At 48.5% G+C, this 25,009-nt stretch overlaps 1 long non-coding RNA gene across 2 annotated transcripts; it reads right to left on the bottom strand.

Moving 5' to 3' along the window:
• Positions 1-15,984: 15,984 nt before the first annotated feature.
• On the bottom strand, positions 15,985-22,809 carry LOC109247235 (uncharacterized). Of its 2 annotated transcripts, none has more exons than XR_002071648.1 (3): positions 22,660-22,809; positions 21,163-21,290; positions 15,985-16,332 (listed from the first exon to the last, which is right to left on the bottom strand). It is a non-coding gene; the product is annotated as an uncharacterized LOC109247235 (long non-coding RNA). The 2 variants fall into 2 exon arrangements; XR_002071649.1 differs by having other exon boundaries at positions 21,163-21,236.
• Between the last annotated feature and the right edge of the window lie 2,200 nt (positions 22,810-25,009).

The raw sequence follows: 25,009 nt of genomic DNA, 5'->3' as shown, positions 1-25,009 counted from the left end.
CCATTCTCGGCTCATCGCCTCATTCCTGCACCTCCTTTCAGTCCCAGCTTACATGTCACTACTGCCAATCTAAGTCCAATGCCTCCTCCTGTTTCTGTTATTCTCCCCACTCATACCACCCATTTTCTTTGCAGCACTCATCACAGTGGGTGATTATACAACTGTGTCCTTACTTTAGTAGTAGCAGCTTGCCTCCCCAGCCGACTGTAAACTCTGTGAGTCAAAGGGCAGGCATCTTTGTTCACACCTGCAGTCCCAATCCTGGCACACAATAGAAGCTCAAGAAAGAGTCATTGTCGGATAACAGCTAATAGTTCATGAGCTCTTACTATGTGTCAGGCAGGTTTCTAAGACTTTACCATGTTGTTTGGTTTAATCCTCACAAGAGCCCTGTGAGGTAGGTACCATTCTCCACTTTATAGATAAAGACATGGAGGTACAGAGAGTTTAAGTGACTTGTCCAAAGCCAACCTGCTAGGAAGTGGTAGAACTTGGATGTGAACTTCAGGCCCCAAGCTCTTAATGTCCTTGCTCCGCCACCACTGAAGAGTGAGTGAACACAGTAGTTTCTCAGGAAATGGAGCTGCTGGGTGGTAGTTTCCACTTAACTTCTCTTGGGACTGAAGAGGAAGGGAGCTTGGGACTGAGTGGCATCCCCTGCCCCGTCCCGTAGCATGGCCATAGTACCTTCCATCCCAGTTGGTAAGTAGGTCAGAGGGACCCTGGAGCCTCAGGCAGGTTGGGTTTTGGGGGAAGCCCAGGGCTTCAAGACACCAAAGAAAATGGACCAGGCTGTTGTTGAGAAGGTCTCCCCAGAAAGGAGACGATCCTCAATACTAAGGCAGCACAAGAGGGAGGGGGCTTGCCTGGGCATGTTCTGGGCAATGTGCCGTGCTCACCTACCTGGGACCCTTGGAAGGAGGGACCATAGAGGAGGATAAGCAAGCTTTAAAAACGCCATTGAATGAAACAATAATATTTGCATTTCCTCCCCAAGCAGGGGAAACAGTGGGTGGGTGTGGAGAAGCCACTGGCTGCTGATCCTGCTTTGTCTTGCCTCTAAGCCTTTCTTTCCTCAGGCTGTTCCCTTTGCATCAACTTCCCCTAACCCACAACCCCTGCAGCCCCAAACCACATGTGGTGTCCTCTCCACCTTCTTCCCATACCCTCTTTGGGGGCAAGGATTGGGATTTATTCACCCTTGTATTCCCAGGTCCTCCTACTTGGCTCATAGAAGGATCTTTCTCATGTTTGCCGAACAGATGAATTCCTCCCGGCTGAGTTGGCTACTTTCCCTTCTTCTCCTTTTCCTTCTTAATGTTTATTTATTTTGAGAGAGAGAGAGAGAGACAGCTTGAGAGTGAGTGGGGGGAGGAGCAGAGGGAAAGGGAGAGAGAGAATCCCAAGCAGGCTCTGTGCTGTCAGCGCAGAGCCCAACTGGGGCTTGATCCTGAACACCATGAGATCATGACCTGAGCTTAGATAAGAGTCTGGTGCTCAACAGGTTGAGCCACCAAGGAGCCCCGGCTACTTTCTCTACTGTGTTATCTTCCTAAACAGTACACACTTCTATCATAGTAGCTGGCCTCTTGCACTTCAGTATTTCTTCATTCTTCTGCCTCCCTGTTAGAATACAAGCTCCTTGGAGCCAGAAGCCATTCCCAAACCATCTTTGTATCCTCAATGTCCAGCACTTGGGTTAACTGAATGAATGAATGAATGATCTTCCTTCTTCAGTCTCCAAGAACCCCAGTTTCCCCCAGGTGATTCCCTGGCAGGTCTAACTTTGGAGCAGTGCCCCCCAGAGGCGGGGAGGTGAAGGAGCAAGTGGAGAGCAGAGAGCCCCGCCCAAGAGAGGGCTGGCTCCTGGCTGTTTCTGCTTGGAAACCTACTCAGGGTTTATATTTCAGTTGCCCTCAGCGTCTAAAGACCAAGTACACCTCTGGGGGAAATGAGATACATGCAGTTGCTTCTTAAATATAAAAAAAATTGCCTTGAGTGTCCACTAGACATCAGTCACTGGACCTATATTTATTTCACTTTTTTGGATATCCACAAATAAGGTTTCAAGGTATCATTGTTTTCATTACACAGATAAAGACACAGAGGCTCCAAGAAGTGAAAACGTCTTGCCTGTCTTGTCTTGTAAGGACTGAAACCAGACGCCTTCTTGACCAATACATTTTTCTTCTCTCGGAAGAATTATAAAAGATCAGGTTATGTTCCCTTCTTCACTGCAGGACCTCCTTCAACCAGGTGACATTTTGAAGGCCGTCCTCTTTTTTTTGAGCCTCCCTACTACCAGGCTGAGAAAGTCGGAGACGGAGGCGACGTCTGCCAGATCTCATGGATGACCACCAGGTGGTGCTGTTGGCTCAACATATAGTCCTGCAACACTGGCCTTTTGGGGAGTGTTAGCGTGCGTTGGGAAAGAAGCTTCCCGAGTCTGGAGAGCCACCAATCCTTGACTGTGTTTCCATAAGTCACCTCATCTGAGCCCCAAAACTGCCCCAGGGAGTTGGCATGTCCATTCCATGGAGCCTCGGAGAGTTTAAGTAATTGGAGCGAAATTCCCGGAGTTACAAATCAGTCAGGGTTTGAAACCAGGTCTGTTAGATTCCAACTCTCCAGATTCTTGGGATGAAAAAAAAAAAAAAAAAAGCAAGACCCGACCCATGAATTTCACAGCAACCTTCCAGCCTCTGTCTTACCTGGTGTAGCTGGAGGTGAGTTGTCTGGGAAATGTCTGGACAACGTCGGACGCAGACATCTCTGCACCTCCATAGAGCACTGTACCGTTTCTTTTCTTGAGAAGTGATGTTATTCATTGGCCTTTTCATATCTTAGTGCATTCGTTCTCTTGGTGGAAACTTCTAGCTCAACTTAGAGTTATGGGCAGTTCATGTGACCCTGTGGAAAAGAGCATCTCCATCTTCTTGCTTCTGAACCTACAAGTCAGCTTTTATTTTCCTCATTTTTCAAAGGCATCCATCGTGATCTATGTTGACGGTTGTAATTGTATAAACAGAAACAAATTCAGTAAAGAACAGGGCTGCTCGGGATAGGGGGAGATCTAGGGGAGGCAGATATCGTTTATCAAAATAGGAATTAACAAAACGATTGCTCAGCTATCCATGTCCCTGGGCACTGATGAGAATCTGGCCCAGGAGGAGTCACGTTGGCCATGATGCAAGCTTCTGTGTTTGATCTGGGATGTGCTAGGGATCACGAGTGCATTTTTTCCAACGCTCAAGACAGCCTATGAGGAGGATATTATTGTCCTCATTTTATAGATGAGGACGCAGCATCATGGCTCAAAGTGGGGGCTCCAGTATCAGGTCCCTAGCTGAAACGTACCTCTTACACTGAGCTCCAGGCCCAGGTCTACCTGACGCATCTGTGTACTTTCAGGGGCCCCACGCTGCCTCCTACCTTGCAACTGCCTGCCTGGACCCGAGGATGGTGCTTGGGAGGAGAGGCCCAGATGGAGGGGGGGTCAAGGATGCAAAGATCAGACTTGAGCTGAGTTTTTTAGGATGACTTTGGGATCTGGGACATTTGGCTGCCTGCTTTGTATCTTTCACATATCCCGTCTCTGGGGGCTCCTCAGTCCTTCCCCTTCCTATGTCTTTTACCCAAACAGATGATCCCCAAGTCCCTTCTCCAACCTTCTGGAATCTCCCACATCTTCTCTCGCTTTATACCCTTCCCTGGTGCTCAGTAAAAGCTCTTGTCACATCATTGCGCCCATCCTGTGACCTCCTTGTGGACCCAGATATTCTGCTGGTACTTACTCATATTCATGAAGATGCTCTTCCTCCTCCTCCATCCATCCCCCCTCCCCCCACTGCCCACATTCTCCTAAATAATCAAATAGGAAATATCTTGAAAGAATCAAATGTTTTCTTGGTTTTCTAGAAGAAAGTAGACCCCAACTTTCTTCAAAGCATAAGAACTGAGCTGGATCAGAGCCCTCCCAGTTGGGAATATTCCTGGGCTCACTCCCTGCAGAGCTGGCTTCTCTCCTCAGAACTGCAGGCCTCTTATCTTTTCCATGAGTGCCCGGACCAGTCTGCTCAGGAATCTGAGCCTGGGGAGTGACCTGGACTGGGCTCTATGGTCATCACTGGAGCCCAGCAGGAATTGATGACTCACTCTGCTGTTAAGTGTGAGCTAGGTATTTCCTAGTTATTATTTTTGATCCTCACAACCACCCTGCCAGTTTCATGCCCATTTTATAGATGAGTTAATAGGGTGCCGAGAGGTGAAGTAACTTGTCCAGGTTCCTCAGATACTAACTGGCAGAGTCAGAATCAGGATCCAGACGTTAAAGCCCTTGTTCTTTCTACTGTTCCTTGATTCGGAGTCCAGGGTGGAAGGGGGTTGTGGAATCATCATGGAATGGACAGTGTATTAGTTTCCGGTGGCTGGTATGACAAATTGCCACAAACAGAGTGGTTTGCAACAGAAACGTACTCTCCCAGTGCAGGAGGCCAGAAGTCTGAAATCAAGGTGTCAGCAGGGCCACACCTCCTCTGAAGGCTGGAGGGGAGAATCCTTCCTTGCCTCTTTCAGCTCTTAGTGGCTTCAGGCGTTCCTGGGTGGGAGACAGCATCACCCTGACCTCTGCCTTCATGGGGGCCTCCCCTCTCCCTGTCTCTCCTTTGTGTGTTTCTTATGAAGACACTTCTCCTTGGATTTGGGGTCCACTTGGATAATCTGGGATGACGTTATCTGGAGATCTTTAACCTTATTCCACCTGCAGAGACCCTTTACCCAAATATGGCAGAATTCAGATGTTTGGGGAGGTGGACGTGTCTTTTGGGGGCCACCATTCAACCCACTACAGACGGCCATCCTCTGACGGGGAAAGCAGGAGTTCCCTTGTCTCTGGAGCTCCAATAGCAAGGTTGGGGCTAAGGAGAGTGGAAGTTTAAGGTACACAAGTTTCCACTGATTATAAGTAAGAACCTTCTGGTGAGTCAGAGTTAACTGAGATGGCCTGGGCCTCCTGTGGAGGTAGTGGTTTCCCGTCATTACAGGTGAACATTCAAGACAGATTTATCCTTTGGCATGGTGGGCACAGGGCATATAATACTTTAGAAGCCCTCGGACATGTTTTAATTTCTTTTAAAATCAGGAAAAAGGAAGTTTTGACTTGAAGAAAGTATTTTATTATGGAATTTTCATGTATTAGTCTCTATACCAATGGAGTGGTAAAATATGGCTTAAAATTTTATTTTATTTTAATTTTTAAAAGTTTTTAAATTTTAGTTCCAGTGTAAGTAATACACAATATTATATTCGTTTCAGGTGTACAACGTAGTGATTCCACAATTCCAAACGTTACCCAGTGCTCTTCACGACAATCGCACACCTAATCCCTATCACCTAGTTCACCCAACAACCCTCCTCTCACCATGGTAACCATCAGTTTGTTCTCTATAGTTAAGAGTCTGTTTCAAGCTGTGTCTCTCTCTTTCTTCTTTTTCCTTTTTTGTTGGTTTTGTTTCTTAAACTCCGTATATGAGTGAAATCATGTGATATTTGTCTTTCTCTGACTTATTTTGCTTAGTATTATACTCTCTAGCTTCATCCACATTATTGCAAATTGTAAGATTTCATTCTTTTATTTTTTAATGTTTATTTATTTTTGAGAGAGAGAGAGAGACAGAGTGAGAGCAGGAGAGGGGCAGACAGGGTGACAGAGGATCTGAAGCGGGCTCTGTGCTCACAGTAAGAGCCAGTTGTGGGGCTCAGACTCACAAACTATGAGATGGTGACCTGAGCTGAAGTCAGATGCTCAACGGACTGAGCTACGCAGGTGCCCCTCTTCTGCCCATTTTTAACTGAATTATTCATTTTTTGGGTGAGTTGTATGTGTTATTTATATATCTTGGATACTCTTTATCAAATACATCATTTGCAAACATCTTCTCCCATTCTGTAGGGTGTCTTTGACTTTCGTTGCTTGGTTCCTTTGGTGTGCAGAAGATTTTTATTTTGATTTAGTCCTGATAGTTTATTTTTGTTTTTATTTCCCTTGCCTCGGGAGACATATTTAGAAGAATATTGCTATAGCTGATGTCAGAGAATTTACTGCCTGTGCTTTCTCCTAGGATTTTTATGTTTTCAGGTCCCACACTTTGGTTTTTAATCCATTTTGAGTTTATTTTTGTGTATGGTATAAGAAAGTGGTCCAGTTTCATTCTTTAGCATGTAGCTGTCCAGTTTTTCCAACACCATTTGTTGAAGAGATTGTCTTTTTCCCATTGCGTATTCTTGCCTCTTTTATCAAAAATTAATTGACCATATAATCATGGGTTTGTTTCTGGGCTTCCTATCCTGTTCCACTGATCTAGGTGTCTACTTTTGTGCCCTTACCATACTGTTTTGATTTCTACAGCTTTGTACTATACCTTGAAATCTGGAATCGTGATTCCTCCAGCTTTGTTTTTCTTTTTCAAGACTGTTTTGGCTCTTTGGGGTCTTCTGTGGCTCCATACAAATTTTAGGATTATTTGTTCTAGCTCTGTGAACAATGCTGTTGGTATTTTGATAGGGATTGCATTAAATGTGTAGCTTGCTTTGGGTAGTGTCAACATTTTAACAATATTTGTTCTTCCAGTCCATGAGCATGGTATGTCTACCCATTTGTTTGTGTCAAAAATGTGACTTTTAATATTTGTTTGGTGGAGGAAGGGGCCCATGAAATTCATCATGAGCCCCTGACTGGACTACAATGTAGTGGAGAAGCAATGGGGAAGGAGACCCTGGGTGCTGGAAGGGGTCATTCCCTAGCACCTTCCTCCATCCTCTGGCACTTACTTACCTTGGTGTCTCACCACCCTGGAATGAGGATGCTCTGCCTCAGTGGATGGACGAAGCCTTCTTGCAAAGACGCCCACTCTGGATAACTTGGAGCAGACACTTGAGGACGGGACCTCCAGGCAGCTTGTAACTGATGGCATCTGAACAGTACCCACATTTTGTGGGCATTTGTTAAAGGTTAAACCATAATAACAATGATGCATTAATCCCTTGGGAGAGAAGGGAAGGGGATCCACATTTTCTGAGAACGTACACTCTTCAGGCACTTTACAGAGTTACTTTATTTTCACATTTTACAGATAAGAAAAGTGAAGTTCAGAGAGGTTAAGAAACTTGCTCATGATTTTAATCGTTAATCTATGGACACAGGTCTATTGGAAGCCAGTTCGATCTGATTCCCCAGCTGGGTATCTTGCCATTGCATGGTGCTGCCTCCGAATTCCTGGATAGCGTTTTGCAGAAGAGTGAGAAATCCAGTGACGGGGGGGAGGGGATGAGGAGGGTGGGACCAGAGTTGGAATGAAGGCTCTCATCCAGGATTTTTGGACTCTTGGGCCCTAGGGTGATTGGACTGGAAGGACAGACCGGGAGGTCAGCGTGCCCAGAGCCTTGATTCAGTCTGAAAGGGGGGAGAAGATGGCCCTGGGAGGGTGGTCTGCGGCTCCCCCTTGGCTTGTGCAGCACACGCTCTGTGGCCTGGGCTGTGGCATTCTGAGGGTGAATCGCAAGGAGGTGGACGTGATCTCCAACATTCCAGGACAAGATTCATCTGTTCCTTGGCCCTCTTGCAGCTGGTCACCCCAGCTAGCTTGGAGGCCCCTCAGGAGCAGGGAATAAGTCTTTCATTTTGCATACCCAAATTTATCATTTGCATGACTTTTGCCTCAGTGGGTACCACTTGTATTCCTATTTGCTGAAAATGAGCCTTGAAATTAACTTTACTTTCATAAAAGTGACTCCTGTCCTAAACAGTAATATTTATGAAATCATGGACTCAATTCACTCCTTCCACAAGTCTTGGCTGAATGCCTACAGGGTGGCTGGCTCTTCTAGATGCTGGGGAAATAGCAAGAATAGGCAAGGTCTCTACCTTATGGAGAAGACGTCCACTGGAGAAGCTAGAGAATAAATACATAGGCAAGAGAATTTCAGATGCTGATAACATCTCTGAAGGAAATTGGCATGGTGACGTATTAGGTAAAAATTTTTGATCCATGGTGAGGAAATGATTTTACAGTGAATCCAGCACACATTACAAACCCACACAGACCAGCACAAAAATGTCAAGAAATGATACTTGCCTTTATGACATGTGATGCGCTGTGGTATTTTTTCTTCTTTTCCATTTTATTTTTACCTGTGCTGTCTATGAGCCACTGAAGACTGAGGTTGGATTTGCAGTCTGCCATTTGAAAGCCACTGGATAGATGGGCGGATGCATGACATTACATTAGAAAGGGTGGCCAGAGAAGGGGCCTCTGAGGAAATGCAGCTTGAGAAGAGGCAACAGAGCTGAGAAGGAGGGAACTATGTGAAGATCTAGGGGGAGAGCACCCCTGGCAGAGGGAACAAGTGCAAAGACCCTGAGGTGGATTGAATTTAGTTTCTACGTGCTTATACCGTGCGTGGTATGTGTGTATTTTACATGGTCCATGTATTCTAGTACAGGTGAAAATAATTATACAAGAATTGACATAGTTTCCTCTGTGTACATTAGTTTCCTATTGCTTTAGTAGCCACAAATTTAGTAGCTTAAGACAATGCAGATTTACTCTCTTACGGTTATGGAGGTCAAAAGTCCAAAATGGAGTGAAACAGGGCTATGTTTCTTCTGGAGGCTCTAAGGGAGAATCTGTTTCCTTGCATTTTTCAGCTTCTAGAGGCTGCCCACGTTCTTTGTCTCAACGCCCCACATCACTCCAACCCCTGACTCTGACCCACCTGCCTCCCTCTCATAAGGACCTTTGTGGTTACATTGGGCCTGCCAGGAAAATCCAGGACAACTGGTTATGAAACGTAATCCCATCTACAAAGTCTCCTTTGCCATGTAAGGTACAGCATTCATAGGTTCTGGGAATTAGAACATGGACATCTTCGGGGGGGTGGGAGGGCCTTATTTAGCCCACCCACACCATGCCAAACCATCTTGTGTGGGCCATCAGTGGATTCCACTGCACAGCACTTTGTCCGATGTGCTACGGGCACCGGGAGCCTGATCATGTTTGCGGAATGGTTAAACACATGGGAAGACCCCCCGCTTCCTCACTTCCTCCTGCCCCTCTACTCCTCTTTCCCTGTTCTTCTGGAAATAAATCCACTCACATGAGCCACCTGGGTAAGAGACAAATGGCCTGTGAGTGTCGACTTCGCAGGACTGGAAAAACTCCAGCCCGGTTCTGCTCCCGCTCTTGTGAGACTTCGTACCCAGGGGAGCATAGAGGGACTTTGGAGATCACAGGCTCAGCCCCCTCAGTTTGCAGAGGAGGAAAACATCCCAACCCCTTCCCTTCTATGGCTTCATTTGACGTTAATTGTAACTCACTTTTTTTTATTAAAACTTTTTTTAAATGTTTATTTATTTTTGAGAGACAAAGAGAGGGTGAATGGGGGAGGGGCAGAGAGAGAGGGAGACACAGAATCTGAAACAGACTCCAGGCTCTGAGCTGTCAGCACAGAGCCCAATGTGGGGCTAGAAGTCACGAACCACGAGATCAGGACCTGAGCCGAAGTTGGACGTTCAACTGACTGAGCCACCCAGGTGCCGGTGACTGTAACTCACTTTTATAGGATTGTTTTACCTTCAAAATACATGCTCCCCTTTTCTCATTTGGGTGCTTTAGTAAATGACAGGCATCAACCTTTCCATTTTACAGATGAGGAAACTGAGGCTCTGAAAGTCAGGGAGCAAAAGCACGCCTAGAACACAAGTGTTCTGACATCTCACCCCAAACTCCTTCCATTAAGCTTCCCAGCTTCCTTTTATTTTTAAGGGTCCCAAATATCTGCAATCCTAGAGTCCTTCTGAAAGGGCTTGCTAGAGCCCTGTTGTGTTTTGTCAAGTGCCAAGGAGCACAGAAGGAAAAGCTCCACAAAGACAAAATTTAGTTCAGCATATGGGGGAACATTCAGCATTGTCCAAACTAATCGGATTGGCTGCCTAGGGAGAAACAGGGAACCAATTCCTTGTCACTGGACGGGTCTGAGCAGAGCTTGGACTTGGAAATGGTTAACCCTATTTAGATAATCTTTGAGTTAAAGGTTTAGCCACAGGCTTTCAAGACTCTAAGACAGCAGACCCCCCCCCCTCGCCCCCCGCCTCCCCACGGAACTCCCCAGTTCTCTCTCATCCATCTTGGCCGACTAACCATCAGGCTTCAGAGGAGGGGAAGGGAAGGGGATACAGAAAATGAATTTTACAGTGGGGGGGGGGGTGGCTGGTGTAAATGAAAACCTCAAACAGGCAGCCCTCCCCCCATAGGAGATAACAATCGAATTATATACATTTTAAATGGCGTTCTTGGGTCTTAGCGATTTTCATATGAAAACTCAGCTTGGAGTCCTTGGCATCTGTTTCTCCTTTTAAGACAGAAACCAAGAGACTATTTACATATTCTTAGGGCTCTATCACCAATTAAATCTTTTCAGAACCTCAGTCCTCCCTGTCCCCCACCCCCACCCCCTACCAACTCTCTCCACATTTAGGATTAAATTTCTTGGCAGACGGTGGTTGCTGCTCTCTTTGGTGATTTATTTATTCAGTTGGATTACTTTTCATCTCTGGCCTGGGCATTTCAGGTCTCGGTGTCCACTTTCTGGTCATCGAGAAGTGACCCCGCTCGGGGAACCTCCCCGAGTTTGGCGGTGGGTCCATCCTGGCAACGCACGCATTCCTTGAGGCGCCCGGGAGGCGGCCTGTCTCCGTGTCATCCCTCGGCACCCCCCGCCCATCCCTCCCCCTTCCTGTGACAGAGCCTCCTCCTTGGGGATATGAGGGAGCACAGCTGGGTGACGTCAGGAGGAATGCACAGGGGCCCGCGCAGGGGCCCGGGAGGAGCAGAAGTACGATGTCACTGGGAGCAACTGGACGGCAGGCCTCCTCATCTGCCCCAGCGTCGCTCCGGTCCTGCAGAGAGGGAGGAGCCCACTGAAATGTCCGAGGAAATTGTGTCTGGTGCAGGACATCCCACACCTCGTCCCTCTGGGGCTCCTGTTCCCAAGATACGGGCAAGAAGATGATTTGGGAGAACGGCGCTTTGATCCAGCCTCGGCTCCCCGCCCTGGCCCCGCTCCTGGGCAACCTGTGACCTGGCGCAGGTCACACAACCTCTCTGAGTCTCCCACGAGGCGTCTAAAAACGGTCCTGCCTCTTGGGGCTTGGGGAATAAATGAATTGATATCTCTGGAGCCTCTGGCGCATAGTAGTGATGAAATAGCTGTCGGTCATCAGTAGTTAAGTTGTGGTCTTAGAACTCAAATGTAGAGGGACACGAAGGACACATTCAGTTGAACTCACCAGATCACTAAGTCCTGACTTTGTTTCTTGGCTATGTACCAGGTAAGGGGAGGAGATCAAGGGCAAGGGCAGAAGGGGTGACCTTGGACTTTAACCTCACAGAGCCTTTGTGGCTAAATCAGATGATTCCTCTCTAAAGTCAAGATGATATGCGTTTCAATATGATTGCTGAGTTTGGGAGAAGATAATGTATAGAAAGCTCGGGCCAGAGAGAGAATATTCCATACATGAGAGCTACTGTTGTTGTTTCTGTCAATGTAGTAATCTACTAGTAATCATTAACCATAAACCTTAAAATACTACAATATTTATAATACTAAGACCCAATTCCTGCACTCAAGGAGCACAGGGTCAAGTGGGTTGACGTCGGCTTATAAATAGGAAGCTCCGAGTGGCAATTGCTGACATAGGAGCCAGAGAACCTGGGTTGAGTCCCTCCTTGTCAGAGGCTGTGTGATCTCGGCTAAGTTACTTTACATCTCCCTGCCTCTGTTTTCTCATCTGTGGAATGTGGATAATAATAATACCTACCTCGAAGGGTGGGGGTAGGATGGAATGGATGGGGATTCGTAAAACTGATGTATGGTGCCTGCCCCATGGTTAGTGCTAGTGAAGTATGGGCTTCCATTCTCAGCAGCAGGCCATTAAGAGGGTGTGGGGCATGAGGGATGTCTTCTGAGGAGGGGGGACATTGATGTTGGGCTTTGAAGGTTAAGGAAAAAATTTCCAGGGGCGCCTGGGTGGCTCAGTCAGTTAAACGTCCGACTTCGGCTCAGGTCACGATCTCGCGGTTTGTGGGTTCGAGCCCCGTGTCAGGCTCTGTGCTGACAGCTCGGAGCCTGGAGCTTGCTTCGGATTCTGTGTCTCCCCCACCCCCGCCCCTCCTCCACACACACTCAGTCTCTCTCAAAAATAAATGAACATTAAAAAAATTGTTTTAAATAAAAAAAGGGAAACGATTTCCAGGCATGGGTGGGAGGTGGGTGGGGCGTTGCAGGCAGAGGGAAGAGTTGGAGCCAGAAAGTGGAAAGGGGTGGTTAGACTAGAGCGGGAAAGATCTGGGCCAATGCGGGGTGTGTGAGAAAGGAGTGTGGGAGGACGGGCCGGGGAGAGAGTGCGGGGTCATCGGTGGAGGGTACCCTGAGGTAAGGGGCTGGACCCTCCTCTTGGAGGGGGCAGCAGATCTGGGGTTGGGAGAAGGCAGCTGTGCTGTGCTGTAGAGGACAGCTTGCAGCAGCCAGATCTCCATCCCTGCTGCTCTTTTGTGGTGGCGGGGGGTTGCTTTAAAAAGCACCAATGTTGGGGCGCCTGGGTGGTGTGGTTGGTTAAGTGTCAGGCTCTTGATCTTGGCTCAGGTTGTGATCTCACAGTTTGTGGGTTTGAGCCTGTCCTTGGGCTCTGCGCTGATGGTGCAGAGCCTGACTGGGACTCTGTCTCTCCTTCTCTCTGCCCGCCCCCTGCTGTGCGTGCTCTCTCTCTCTCTCTCTCTCTCTCTCAAAACAAATAAATAAAACTTAAAAAAAAAGAAAAGAAAGAAAAGAAAAGAAAAGAAAAGAAAAGAAAAAAGAAAAGCAAAGCACCAGTGTCAAGGTTCTGCTCCTGGTCAAGTAAATAAGAAGGGATGGGACTCAGGCAGAATCCAGTTGTTCAGCTCAGGTTGGGGGACCCCTGTAACAGAGGAAGAGAGGCTGGAGGCTGCAACAATATCTTTTTTTTTTTTTTTAAATGTTTATTTACTTTTGAGAGAGAGAGAAACAGAGTAAGAGTGGGGAAGGGGCAGAGAGGGAAGGAGACATAGAATCGGAAGCAGGCTCCAAGCTCTGAGTTGTCAGCACAGAGCCCGATGCAGGGCTTGAACTCACGGACCTCAAACTCACAGACTGTGAGATCATGACCTGAGCCAAAGTCAGATGCTTAACTGACTGGGCCACCCAGGCGCCCCTGCACCAATGTCTTAATACAATTCAGAGGTGATACAGCCTCAACCGGAATAGCAGGGTAGTGGGAGACACAGAGACAGAGATAGGGGTACAGAGGGTGGTGGTGGTGGCTGGGGATGTACCTGTCTTCCCCTGGGAGCAATCGGCCTCATTTCTGGAGCTTGGGATCCCACACTGATTCAGGGGGCAAGAGATTTGCTGTCATGATCTGGCAATTCTGGGCATGTGCGTTTTGACAAGCAATCGGGAGTGTGAGCTAAGCCAGGAAGGATTCCCGAACTCTCCCTCAATTCATGAGGTTGTAACTCCATCCTCCTTCTCTGTAGATAGTGTTAATTCACCGGACTTTCTCCCTGGGGCAGGCTCTGATGTCATGGCTTAGTTGTCGTGGTGGGGTGGGCCGGGCCTGGGCGGGTGCCTGCGCAGAGGCAAGCTCGCCAGCCTTTGAAATCAGAGCTGATTGTTTTCAATAATGTCAAACTTTAAAATTCATTTCTCATGTTGGTGCTTTGGCAAACATTTCTCAGGCAGGGCAGGTGGTCTGCTTTTGGGCCCTTGGGGTTGGATGGCCCAGCCCTAGAGCACTGGCCTAATCCCCTTTCACTTTCAAGGCCCCCAGACGCCCGCCATTCTCATGAGGTCATGGCTCGGAGGCTCCCTTCCCGAATAACCCCTGCCCCCCCATCCCCCAAGTCACTCTTGTTATGGCTAATAAGCCAGAGCCTCGCTCTGCCAGGGGCCAAGCTGTGGGTCTGCTGTTGCCACCCTCCTGCGGGGTCCAGGGTGTTGTCTCTTCCCCTTCCAGCTTGTCTCAAGGCTCTTGCCTTTAATCCTTCACAGAGATGGTTCTGGGTGCACAGACATGCTTGATGACTAGCAAAAAAGGGAACCCCACATAGAAATATCTACTGAGGGCAAATGAAATGTGGCATAAACACTGGACAGGAAAGGCAGAGTCTTCCTTCTGGGTTGGTCACTCTTTCACATGGGCCTATCACCTCTTGTCTTTGGGCCTCAGAGTCTCTATCCGTAAATTATGAAACCAGTTGGCCTCCATGATTCTGGTCTGCTCTATTGTGTTATGGAGTCTTGAGGATGAGTTTTTAGCGACTGGTTGGATCTAGACCTTAAGGGGTAAGCCTTTATGGGATGCTTCTAGAGGTATGATATAGGGAGGACCCTGGCTTCTTGGGAAAACATTCAAGGATCACCCACCTAAAGAACGAGGGAGAGAAAGGGAACAATATCTAGTGTCTACCAAGTACTGTTTGAGATGTTGACATTTCTGACATGTTGACTCCTTGTACCAGCTCTGTGAGGCAGGGCTTAGATGCCCTGTGATATAGATGGAGAAATTGAGGCTAGGAGAGGAAAGAAGCTTTCTCGAGGGAAAGAAATGAGATATGAGCCAATTCAATCCAACTCTGAATAGTAATAGCAGCAGTAGCAAGAACAACTTGCAGGTGCTAAGGGTTTACTATGTTTCAGGCTCCGTCCTAATTATCCTATTTGTGTGGCATCACAACCCAATGAAGTGGGTACTATTAGGATCACCTTTTATAGAACAAGAATCCAAGGGTCTGAGAGGATCCTTATTCAAAACAGAGTGGCTGGTTTGTGGTAGGGCTGGGATTCAGATCCCAGCCTTCCTAACTCTAGAAACTGTGGGAAAAGAGTAATTATAGTCTGAGGCCACAGGAAGAAGTTAACTGGAAAGTGTCCGAGTGTCCGGACATGACATGACAACCATGTCTCTGCTCAAGGGGAAGCCAAGTAAGTGGCTGATGTATTTTGTGCCCTGTCCCCTATCCCAAGCCTTCAGCCCCACGGGATCTACCAGAGGTGGAAATCGATGGAATCAGAGTCCATCTTGGAGAAAGTGGAGGAGTTGGCTCAGTCAGATTTCCTCCTTGGGGAATTTGACCTTGGAAATAGTGAGACAATGAGGCAGGTGGGACAGGAGGTTGGAGCTGTCAGCCTGTGACATACAGAGAAGGTGGCAAAGTGCACAGAGGCCACTGGAAGGAGAAGAGGCACACAGAATGGAAGGAGAGGGCAGGCCAGCTGGGAGCTGGAGAACAGCTTGTGCCTATGGGACTACCCACCCCTGTGAGAGCTGGACAGGGCTCTCTAAGGAGGACAAAGCCACAGTTCTGGCAAGTACTCTGGCTTTGTCCTGATGGATGTACTGCTGGATGGTTTCTCCTCCCCAGTCCTGTGAAGCCCATCCTCACACCTCAATAAGACCCCTCTGTCCCCACTGACGTCCTTCCAGCACCCACTTCTCCTACACCCACCCCTTGCAATCCTAGTGTTTAAGAGATTTTATGATCTTGCAGCCAAAGAAGTTTGCCTGAAACACACACCAGCGTTGTTGTGGAGTCCAGGAAGAGTAAATTAAGTCTTCATTTCGTTATTATTATTATTTTTTTACCTGCTCTGCTCCATGATATTGAGGTGAATTACAACTCCTTCCCACAAACAACTCTCAAACACAAACATATATATGTTATATATAAAAATACATAAATATAAAAAATATATATGGAATGATATAAATACATAAGTATATATGAAGTATATATAAAATATTTATAAACATATTAAATAAATAAATAAATAAATAAATAAATAAATAAATAAGGCATGTGCCGGGCACATAATAGGTACTCAATAATTAATATATATGCTTAATAAATGATATCATAATCTTTCATTTTATTTCCACAGCTACCCTAAGAGACAGGTGGTAATTAACCCCACCCGGAGATTTAGGCTCATGGAGTTTAAGTGACTTGGCCAAAGGTCCTGTGGCTCGTAGGAAAGATGCAAAATCAGTTCTGAGCATTTTCAGTGGCTAATGCAAAAATGGAGACATGGTTGATTGCCTGGCGTATCAGCCAGGGCGCCAAGAGAGGTGCCGCTAGAAGTCTCTTGAACCTTGGCTTGGTGTCACTGGCAGTGCGGAATCCTTCCCGTGAGTTTGCGGTGTGAGCGGTGGCCTCTCTCTCTCTGTTGTTCCTTCCTCATTCTCTCTTTCCTTGATTCCTGAGGGCACATTAAAGAAAAACAAATAACCAAACTTATGGGCCACCTTGTGTTTTCTGTTTTAAAGAAAATAGCTCTCAGGGGAGCGTGGGTGGCTCAGTTGGTTGGGCCTCTCTGCGTGGGGCTCTGGGCTGACAGTTCGGAGCCTGGAGCCTGCTTCAGATTCTGTGTCTCCTTCTCTCTCTGCCCCTCCCCCGCTCACGCTCTGTCTCTCTCTCTCTCTCTCTAAAATAAAAAAAACATTAAAAAATAGCCCTATTATAGTCCATGAGAGGATAAACAGTGAATTCTCAGGACTTAGATCACCTACTTAAAAAGAAGATGCTAATAAGTGAAAAAACGCTGATTTTAGCAATGGAATGATCGATCACTCTTGGCATTTTTGAGAAGCAGCACTCATCGATGATGGCCTTTTACTATTCATCCTGAAATTCCATCGTGGGCCAATGAAATTCAAGTGCATGGGCAACGTGGGCCTGCCGGTGGGTTGCTCATCATGGCTCTACATACCTCGGGTGGAATTCACTTAGTGACTGGGCGCTGAGTCCCGGGAGCACCCACCCAAGCCAGCTGTTTGGAAAGTGAGAAACACGCCTCTCTACCGACCATCGGCGGCCTCATTCCCTTTTCCAACTAACTGAGCAGATTCTGACTTTTCAGTGTGCCTGACCTCCCAGCGCATGACCACGAGTGCTTTGGAGACCACTGTGGACAGATGCCAGGGGCCCGGGCTCTAGCCTGGTGGCTGCTCTGCTCCTCCAACCTGTGCTTGGCGTCTGAGCCCCAGCTCTGGACTCCAGTCTCTGTCTCCTCTGGCCCTTCTCCTCCTGCTGGCAGCCTGTTCCTCCCCTCTGGCTCCCTGATTGGCGCCTGGCCTGGAGCACTGCCTTGATCTTACCGTCACTTGTGGCTTCTGATAAGAGATGTTCTTCCGCCAGATACAGGCCCAGCCAGGGTGTCACTGGAGCAGGGATTTGGGACTTGGGCTGCAGAGTCCAGGAGTGTCAGATTCTAATGCCAATCTACCACTGGTTAGCTCTGTGACCTTAGGAAGCCACACCACCTTTCTGAGCCTCAGTTTCCTTATCTATAAAATGCAGGTGATGAGCTCTGCCCCTGGGAGTGTTAAGAAGGTTAAACAAGGGAGAGTTAGCACAAGGTTGGCTTAGGAAGCACAGCACTTGATGAGTGGTTGGTCTGTTTGACGATGGGAGGTTTCGATTGCATCTGCATATGGGGTGCTAGGAGTAATACAGGAAAACCAGGTTTCTCCAGCACCATACATTGTCAGTGCTTGTTTTCAAAGGTCCTGCCTTATAATAATCATTCTGAGGCATTACAACACTTCCGATTTGCAGACGAGGAAACTGAGGCATAGAAGGAGGAAATGAGGACATTCCCCCCCCCCACCCCCCCATCCTAGCCAGCCAGTGGGGAAGCCTGGATTCGAATCCAGGTCTCCTGACTCCCGATTCCGGAAAGCAGCACAGGCGGAGGCTTTGATCTCCGAAGCTGCTGTCCAACAATGTGCCCGGGGAAGGGAAGCGGGAGGAGAGGCTCTGCTCCCCGGCGGCCCCTCCTCCCCGAGTGCAGGCTGGCTGCCGGCAGGAGGAATTCAAGCTGCCGGCTTGTGCTCATGCTTGAGGAATGTCTTGAGAAGTCGTGCCTAAGCCCTCTGTATCTGACTCATCATCTCCCCGTCTCCAGGAGTGTCAGAGAAGAGCTCCCTTAATCCCTCCTGTCCTCGGTCCCAGGCTTTCATTTGTCAAACTAAAAATATTCCCTCCGGGAACCTCCTCTTGCCAGGGGCTGAAGGAGGTATAAGGGGAATGGCGTTTTAATGTCACTTCCTGACAGCGCCTCCTTATTGTTCCTCAGCCAGGGAAACAGAGACGGGGCAGCAGGAGCCAGGGGCCTCCGTCATTCTTGGGCCAGGGCCAGCGCCTTCACCTTTCTCCTGTAGGCTGGCTTCTTTTTTTGCCTCGCTCGGGGCTGCAGACAACAGCGTTATCAGCCTGACCCTCAGCCCAGTGCCTCCGGGCTGCACGGTGATTCCACCGGGTGAGGACTCTGGAGCAACAAGTTCATTTCCTCCACAGCCCAAGGGGAGGGTGGGCTGGCAGGGTCGGTACTTGTCTGCAAGGCTAGTCTACCTGTAGATGAAGAGCTTCAAGGTAAAGGGGGAAAAAAATGGCCCTGGCGCCCTAGATAAAAAGGACACAACTGGAACTCTCCAAGTGGGACAGTGACAATGGTGGAAAGTCATCAAGATTTGTCCCCTTTCTCTCTTTCCTTTCTGCATTCTGTCCCTCCTGACAGCCTCTTGGTCCTCAGGGCTGCTCCTGAGTCCAGGACCTTGATTTGGCTCTAAACCTTGGTTCATCATCATGGAGGCACTGCCACCTGGGCCCCACCAGGGTGCCAACAGAGCATAGTGAACCCTAAGAAGCATGGACTTGGGTCCAAGCTTGGGTTTAAACTCTGGCTCCGCCCACCATCTAACTCTGTGAGCTTGAGTCAGGTACCTTATCTCTGAGGCTCAGTTTCCTCATCTATACTAGGGGATAATCACGTCCATTGTACTGGACTATTGTGAAGGTTAATAAGATAGTGTACGTAATCTGACCTTGTAAGTAGAGAAAGCTTTCTCTCTCTCTCTCCTCTCTCTCCCTCCCTCATTATCATGTGAGAAAACAATAAAAAGGCAGCCTCTGCAAACCAGGAAGAGAGTCCTCACCAGAAATAACCCTGTGGATACCTTGGTCTTGGACTTCCCATCCTCCCCAACTAGGAGGAAATACTATGGTGTCCAAGAACAGTGAAGCAGTCTGAGCTGACGAAAAAGCTGTGAGGGGGGACCATCTGGGAGGGGCCACGGAGGCAGATCCCACGGTCCAGGTGAGCCCTTGATCAGGTGTACTGAGCTAAAGAGCAGTGATGGGGTTCCTGCTGGCAGAGAGAGAAGGCACGCCCATCCAGACCTTGCAGTTAGGAACCAACTGAAACACTGCCATTAGAAGAAACAACTCCAGGGGCGCCTGGGTGGCGCAGTCGGTTAAGCGTCCGACTTCAGCCAGGTCACGATCTCGCGGTCTGTGAGTTCGAGCCCCGCGTCAGGCTCTGGGCTGATGGCTCGGAGCCTGGAGCCTGTTTCCGATTCTGTGTCTCCCTCTCTCTCTGCCCCTCCCCCGTTCATGCTCTGTCTCTCTCTGTCCCAAAAATAAATAAAAAACGTTGAAAAAAAAAATTAGAAAAAAAAAAAAAAAAAAAAGAAGAAACAACTCCACTTCCTACCATGAATGGTGGTTAACCCAGGCTCTGGAGTCAGACAAGTTGACTTTGAACCTGAACTCTGCTGCGTGCCAGCTCTGTGACTGTAGAAAAGTTAACTGACCTCTCTAGTCTCATTCCCTTGCCTGTCAAATGAGTCATTGCTGCCACCTCCCAGCTGTGTAAGCATGTATCCATGGTGCACAGTCCAGCGCTTCCCATGTAGTAGGCACTTGATGCCTGTTGGCTGCTGCTAGTAATCATGTCATATATAATTACTAATAATTTTGCTCCTAGGATTTGCGTCACTGCTTGAGCCAAAAGGAAGGCCCTGCTTCTATTGTTATTTGAATCGAAACTGACTGTAGCCCCTGCGTCTCCATTGGAGGGATGGCCTTCTCTCTTTCCTGTGTCTACCTTCCCACAATAAGCTGGGATTCCCAAAATGCTTACTTGCAGCAGCCCCAGCCCCACTGGGGATCTCTGGGGTGCAGGTGCACCTCCCGGAGGTGGCGAAGGCCCGGGCCTCCCTAAATCCACCTGGGCCAAATGAGGGGCTGGAGAAACTTGTCTTCCCTCGTCAGGGTCAGCTCTCACTCTCGCTGTGGTCACGACCCTGCTGTCCCATTGGAGAACTCCTTCTTGGTCGGCCCTCCATGTCTTTTCTGTTTAGATGACCTCATCGTACCATCTCAGTGCTTCAGAGGTTTGCATAACTTTGAGCCCAAAAAGCCCCACCAATCTCCATCTGGATCTGCTTGTCCCCTGCGTAGATCTGCCCATCCCTTCACCAGAATACTTGAGTTGCACAAAGGATATTGGGCGGGTGGCCTGGGACAAGCCTCCAAAACTCCCACCTCTGTGACAATGAAGTGCCTGCTTGCTTTACATATCTTTATGCCAGTGGGACTGTGCAAGCCGTCCTTTTTACAACAAGGAGATCTGCTCCAAAAACAATGATAATTTCACATTTAATTGCATCTGAGGTGTTGCAGATTGTAAAAGAAAGATTAGTCAGTGTATCATCGAGAAAGAAAAAATGCTTCCAATCACTTATGACACACCATCCTCTGAAAGACACATCGTGATTTCATGCAGATGTAACAGAGATGTTAAAAATGTGGAATCACATGCATTTCAGAATCAGTCACAGTATTAAAATATTAGCTAATATTTCTTGAGGAATTTACCATGTGCTTGGTGCTTGTTCTAAGAGTTTTAAATGAATTGATTTAAATACTCAAAATGGCCCTATGAAGTAGAGGCTATCTTAATAATCCCACTTTACAGATGAGAAAAGTGAGGCATACGCTGGTTATGTAGCTTAATGGCACACAGTTAGGGAGTAGCCAGATTCAAGCTTAGGCAGAGGAATGTCCCTCTTACCAGACATAAAGGGACAGCAACTTTAACATAGGAACTTTGTTTCTCTGTCTCTCTCTTCCTCTCTCTCTCTCGCTCTCTCTCTCTCTCTCTCTCACACACACACACACACACACACAGACACCGGATTTGAAAGTCTTTACTGGTTCCTTTAGTGCCACGAGAATACCAACTTACGTTGAAGATCAAGAAATTGGGGTTGGGATGATCCAGAAAGCCCTCTTCAGAAGGGAGTTTTGGTGTTCGAGCCCCTGGGGAGGAGAGGTAGTCATCCACCATGCACACAGGTTGCCCGGGAGATCTTACTTGAAAAATTTTTTTAATGTTTATTTTTGAGAGCAAGAGAGACAGAGCACGAGTGGGGGAGGGGCAGAGAGAGGGAGAAACACAGAATCCGAAGCAGGCTCCAGGCTCTGAGCTGAGCACAGAGCCCGACATGGGGCTCGAACTCACAGACCGTGAGATCATGACCTGAGCTGAAGTCTGATGCTCAACCAACTGAGCCACCCAGATGCCCCAGAGATCTTATTTAAAAAAGAGCTCTTCTTCCTGGCTCTTTCCAGTGGCCGTTCCTGAGACTGGGATCCACCTCCCCTCCACAGCCTGGCTTTCTCACGATGATATTAGTAACATGGCCTCTCAGACCATTTTGGAACGGCCTGAGCTGCTAGCAACAGGAAACCCAATTAAAAAAAAAAACGCAACTTCACGGGGCGCCTGGATGATTCAGTCAGTTAGGCGTCTGACTTGGGCTCAGGTCATGACCCCACGGTTGGTGGGCTGGGGCCGGCATCGGCCTCCACGCTGGCGGTGTGGAGACTGCTTGGGATTCTCTCTTTCCCTCTCTCTCTGCCCCTCCCACACTGCTTTCTCTCTTTCTCTCAAAATAAGCTAACTAAATAAATAAACAAGTAAATAAATAAAACCAACAAAACCAAAAAACAACAGAAAACCCCAACTTCACCAAATAGGGTTTTTTGGTATTTTTCAGTCTGGCCCAGTGAGTGTCCAGAGGTCAGTGGCCCAGCTCAGGGGGAGGGGGGGGGAGGGGGGGGGTGGGGGGGGTGGCTCATGCTGGCAACTGCTGGCCTCTTCTTTCAGTCCTGCCATCTTAGCTTCTGGACGCGTTGCCTTATGGTTTTCAAAGTGTCTACACCGCCTCCAGGCACATTTATTCACGTGCTGGTAAGAAGGGGGAGGGGGCTCTGTTTTTTTTTTTTCTTTGGGAAAGCAAGTCCTCCCCAGGAGAGTTCTTGCAGCTACTAAACCAGAATTGGGTCACATATCTGTACCCTCAGGCCCTTCTGTGGCCCAGGGGAATGAGCTGACCTTGGCTGGTTTCCACCTGTAATGATGTATCCCCTGGGACTGGGGAAGGTCTTCCCCTCCCCAAGATCAAGGGAACCCTGACAACTTCCTGAACAAGAACAAAAGTGGAAAGTAAGCGTGGCGGTTGGGTAAGCCGCTGGCAGTGTCTGTCCCTGTCTCCTTGCCCCTTACTCTTCTTCCCTAACAGTCTCTGCCTCACCCCACCCCCTTCTCCACTTGCTTAGGCCGGGGCAGAGAGGGTGGGGGGAAGAAGCTGCAGTCCTATCGCCCCAGAGCCCTGGAATGTGAGGACTGGTGAAGGGAGGGGCCCCCTCTCTGGGCTCCCGGGCGCATCCCGGAGCTTACCACGTGCCTGACGCATTGTAGGCGCTCAGTAAATGCCGGAGTGAATGGATGAATGAATCCTGGCCACGAGCCCATGTGCCTTGGCCACTCTCTCAGGAATCAACACGGGAAGATCGGGCCTCCTGCCGCCGCTGGCCCCTGCAGGCGGGGGGTGCGTGAGCGCGCGAGTGTGTGCGTGCGTGCACACTTACAGCTCCTCCCTGCCTCAGATTGAATTACTTAGAAACAGGCCTGCGCCAACCTGGCAGAGGCTGCGTTTAACACGACGGTTCCCACAATTTCCCAAATTCTCTGGATTCGGCAAAATCCAAAAATAAAACAAAGCCCCCACCCCGCCCCCACCATCTCCGGCTCAGTGTGTCTCTGGAGCCCCGTGCTCTGCTCCAGCAATGGGTTCCGGGCGTTTGGGATGGATCTCCAGAGCCCCCTAATCTGCCTTTCCTCCCAGCACGTGCTCCAGCCCCGGGACACGGCCTTCCTCCTGGCCTCTCCCTGGAGCTCAGTGTGCAGGCCTGGGTGTCAGAACTCCCCGGGGGCTCAGGCCTCTGTTCTGCATGGGCGCGCTCCCATTCTGTGTTCTGGGTGTCTCCCTCCAGGACATCTGTTGCTGTAACTCTTTTGACAAAGGAGTTGAGAGCATTTTCCCTCTTCAAGAATCCAGTTGACCCCAAGATGGATGCTACTAAAACGTCCCCAGCCTCTGGACTCTTAGGAAGCAGTATGTGGTTGGCTAACTTCATGTAACTTGATTCTTAGACACCAGTATGTACAAGCTATTATCACCATTTTCTCACACGTGTCTAGGATTTCATGCAAATAAATTAGTGAGTTCCTGTCTGTCAAATTAGGGGGTTACAGTAGACTCTTTCTGAGGCTTCTTCTAATGTTGACCAGGTAGAATAGCAAATGTATTGTTTTTAGTACAACTGATGGAACTGAGGCCCAGAGAGGTTAAGGAAAAGGCTCGAGATCACACAGCAAGTGAGTAGCAGAACTAAAGCCTGAACTGAATCACCACTGGGTGAGTTTCCCATGACACGATCCTGCCTTTCATGTCAGTTTCCCCATGAATGCCCAGTGGATCTAGGCACAGAACTGTCTCTCTCCAGGAAGCTTCCACCCCTCTCCCAGCCCCTAAAATGTTAGCCAGGCAGGGTATGGTCTCCAGCCAATGTTGCGGTGACAGAAGTCATGTGGATGATCCCTGATGACAAACAGCATCTGGAACTTGGAGCCTGGCATAGGCAATGGCTTGGAACTCCCTCCTCATCCCCCCACCTTCCCAGCCCATGCCTCCTCTGTGTTAATTAAAGCGATGCCTTTCTCAATGCCTGGTGTTCTCAGATGTGTGAGCAAACACCAAGGAGAGTGAGGACTCTACTGCTAAGGAAGGAAAGGGCCAAAGACTGGGAATTGAGAGAACAGGGTTCAAGGCCTGGCATGGCCACTTGCTAGAAGGGCAGGGGGGCGGGGGTCGGGGGGTGGCGGTGGTTCTCACATCTCTTAATCTTTCTTAAGAACAATCTGGGGGGGGGTATTACTGGACTAAATGGCTTTCAGGATCCCTTCTATCCCTAATTTGCTACAGTATGTATTTGTGATGGCATTTGATGTAGAAATGGCACAGATGCTCCTGGAATCAGGAGCAGAACATTTTATATGCTGCTTGTTTCATGTAGTTTGGAAACTTGGAAACACAGAGAGAGTCCATGAGGTGCAATCTGGGTGTAAGAACTACAGCAGCAGCGTTAGAGTGGCCGCTAGGAGAACTAGCAGTTAGAGCACTTGCAACGCGTCCAGCAACGTGCAACAGGCTCGCCAGAACAGCGCGCTTAACTGCTGTGGATGTTGCCGCCACTTTCCCCACTGGTAGCCAATGTGTCTCTTCAGGCTGTTCACCATGTAATTGCCGAGAACTTTTCAAAGTGTGGTCTGAGACCAAGTGCCTCAGAGTCTACTGGAGCTCTTATTAAAACAGGTTTGATTTCTCCTTCCTTCCTCCCTCCCTCTTTTCTTTCCTTCCTTTCTCCCTCCCTCCCTTCCTCTTTCTTTCTTTCTTCTTTTCTCTCTTTATTCTTTCTTTCTTTCTTTCTTTCTTTCTTTCTTTCTTTCTTTTCTCTCTTTCTTCTTTCTTTCTTTCTTTCTTTCTTTCTTTCTTTCTTTCTTTCTTTCTTTCTAAAGAGAGAAAGCAAGCAAGCATGAGCAGGGGAAGGGCAGAGGGAGAGAGAGAGAGAGATCCCTAAGCAGGCTTCACGTCCAGCGACGAACCTGAAGCGGGGCTACATCTCGTGATCATGGGCTCATGACCTGAGCTGCAATCAAGAGTCAGACACTCGACCGACTGAGCCAC

This window comes from Panthera pardus, unplaced genomic scaffold (genome assembly GCF_024362965.1).
Source record: "Panthera pardus isolate Hobbes unplaced genomic scaffold, ASM2436296v1 HiC_scaffold_3, whole genome shotgun sequence".
In the NCBI taxonomy this organism is placed as follows: domain Eukaryota; kingdom Metazoa; phylum Chordata; class Mammalia; order Carnivora; family Felidae; genus Panthera; species Panthera pardus.
Note: the sequence above shows the minus strand (reverse complement) of the source record. Positions and strands in the feature narration are given on the sequence as shown.